The 2,944-nt window shown below is 38.8% G+C and overlaps 1 protein-coding gene across 1 annotated transcript in view; it reads left to right on the plus strand.

Moving 5' to 3' along the window:
• Mrpl48 (mitochondrial ribosomal protein L48) overlaps window positions 1–2,944 on the plus strand; it is an 18,683-nt gene that overhangs the window by 1,130 nt on the left and 14,609 nt on the right. The gene's annotated exons all lie outside the window — the stretch shown is intronic.

Genomic DNA, 2,944 nt, shown 5'->3' on the forward strand with positions numbered 1-2,944 from the left:
AGAAACCCTGTCTCGAAAAACCAAAAAAAAAAAAAAAAAAAAGATTTTTGATATTATTTCTCTCTCATCATATTGAGATTTTTAGGCATTAATTGTAGATATTAAATCTATAAATCCATATTCTTATTGCTACTTGTGGATATGTGGGACTACACTTGAATGTATCTAAATTTAAGTTTCTCTTTTCGTCCTTTATAAAGGACTCACTGGTTATTCAATTTGAGATAACAGGTCTGGAGCAAGGATAATAGGAATAAGTCAATTTTAACATTCCAGTCTATTCTCTGGCTCTGTTTGTCTTCCTTCCAAGGAATGCTGGAAGGGAAGAACAGTGTTCTAAAAAAATGTGATTTCCAAGTACTCAAACTCTAAAAGAGCCATTGGAAACTTGGAATTAAGGCCATCATCTGACAAAGTCAGGCATTGGCATTTAATCCTACAACTTGGAGGGTAGAAGCAGGAAGATAAGGAGTTCAAGGATTTGTTATGGATTGAGTTTGAGGCTAGCCTAAGATACTTGACACCATGTCTCAAAAATTAAAAAAAGAAAAAAAGTCATAATTTAGTAAAAGCAGCACGAGAAAAATGCCATGAGAAAGAGTTCACCTGGAGGGTTTTGTTTTGAAGGAAAAGGGAATGTAAAAGGAGTGAAGGGGAGTGGGGACAGTCTCTGGGGACAGGAGCAGCAGAAGGGAGAAAGACAGAGACAGATGGAGACAGAGAAGAGAGAGGTGGGAGGTGGACAGGGCCCTTTTAAAAGGGAATATAAACAGGTGATGCTCTTAGTGGCTACAGCAGAGGACCAGTAAAGATGTCTGAATACTAACACAAAAGGTATGATGGAGGATACTATAAATAGAGTGAATACTTTGTAAGGGACAAAAAAATGGTGCTAATAGGGATGTTGGTGTCTTGTAGTCATTTGTGTATTTTTATTTGCTCTTCACATAGTTTTGTGGTTTTTTTGTTTTGTTTTTTTGAAACAGGGTGTCTCTGTGTAGCTTTGGTGCCTGGCCTGGAACTAACTCTTATAGGCCAGGCTAGCCTCGAACTCACAGAGATCCACCTGCCTCTGCCTCCCGAGTGCTGGCATTAAAGGCTTGTGCTGCCACTGCTGAGCAGCTCTTCATATATTTTTAAGCAATCCCAGCAGACAGAATAGATGTGGACATTTAAATGTCAATGGTTATAAAAATCCTTGCTCGTAATGGCCTATGGGAAGATAGATATTGATAGTCAGTGTAGTCATGTTGGAAGAAGATAGCCAAAGGAAACACTAGAAGCAGCAATTTTTTGAGAGAACTTAGAAAAACTTGAAAGCATTGATCATTGTACTCAAATACTTGAGGTGCTAGTATGAAAAAGAACTGCATTTATTCTGTTATACAAGAGAAACTAGGTTCAAACTGTGGAAGACACAGGGAGATTGGTTTGGATTTTCTAGGTGTGAGACCCTTCTGACAGCTAGAGATGTCTGAAAATGTTCAGGTTCTAAACCAGAAAGTTTTTTTTTGTTTTTTGGGGTTTTTTTTTTTTTTTTTTTGAGAGGGGGGACTATAGCACCAACTGTCCTGGAAACTCTACAGAAAGCAGACTGGTTTCAAACTCATGGATGTCCACCTTCCTCTCCCTCACCCAATTACTGGGATTAAGGGCATACACCACCATGCCTGTTTACATTAGACATTTTAATTCACTCATCAATAAGTATGATTTACACTTATATAGTGTATAACACATATATGTTTTTATTCAAAGGGAGTGGCACTGCTAGAAGGTACGGCCTTGAAGGAATTGTGTCACTGTAGTGATGGTCTTTGAGGTCTCTTTTTCTCAAGCTTCCCTCATTGTGAGTCAATCAACTTTCTGTTGACTGAAAAATGTAGCACTCTCAGCCCCAGCACCACATTTGCTGTACGTTGCTACTGTCCCCTTCGTGATCGTAATGAACTGAACCTCTGAAAATATGAACAAGCCACCCTCAATTAAATGTTTTCTTTATAAGAGTTGCCATAGTTAGCTAGGCGGTAGTGGCACACGCATTTAATCCCAGCACTCAAGAGGCAGAGGCAGGTGGATCTCTGAGTTCCAGGACAGCCTCGTCTATAGAGTGAGTTCCAGCATAGCTAGGGCTACACAGAGAAACCCTGCATCAAAAAAAAAAAAAAAAAACAACTTTATTATGAGTGTGTATGCATGTGGTATGTATGTGTGTCACATACACATCAGAGAGTACAGGTGTGTGCTTCCCATGGTAGCAAGTGGAGGTCAGAGGAAAGCTTTCAGGAGTTGGTTTGCTCTTCCACTAGGAGATCCAGGAATCAAACTCAGGTCATCAAGTTTGCCCAGCAAGCACTTTTACGCACTGTGACATTTCATCAGCTATCCCTGTGATGATATAACTATAGTGGTTTATTATTTGTGTTTTAATAACTAAAGCTTACCTGAAGGCCAATGCAAAGCAGCCACACTAGTCAACCATACAGGCCAGGTAGTGGTGCATGCCTCTACTCCCAGCACTAGAAGAACTTTCTCTCTTTAAATCTGAAGATTTCAAAGAGGTAAGAGCTCTCTGGTGGCTTGGCTGCTTTGCTTTTCTGATCTTCAGGTTGAGTCCCAATATCTGTCTCTGAGTTTTTATTATTTGTGCTACATGTATCACTAAGTACCATCTCTTCATATGAGAGAGGAAGTGTAGAATAGTGGAGAAATTATGGACTTTAGAGCCAGAAAACCCTTAAATCCTCTGCTAGCTTTGGGGAGTTACTATGTGACTTTGAAGTAGATTTAGTTTTCTGCACTATAAAATAGGGTTAGTAATACTTATCTTGTGTTGTGATGTAGACACAGGATGGGCATTCAGCAAAATAGATAATTAATATATGACTGCAAGGAGTTCCATTTATTTATTTATTTATTTATTTATTTATTTATTTATTTTTTC

This window comes from Microtus ochrogaster, chromosome 22, assembly GCF_000317375.1.
Source record: "Microtus ochrogaster isolate Prairie Vole_2 chromosome 22, MicOch1.0, whole genome shotgun sequence".
NCBI lineage: Eukaryota > Metazoa > Chordata > Mammalia > Rodentia > Cricetidae > Microtus > Microtus ochrogaster.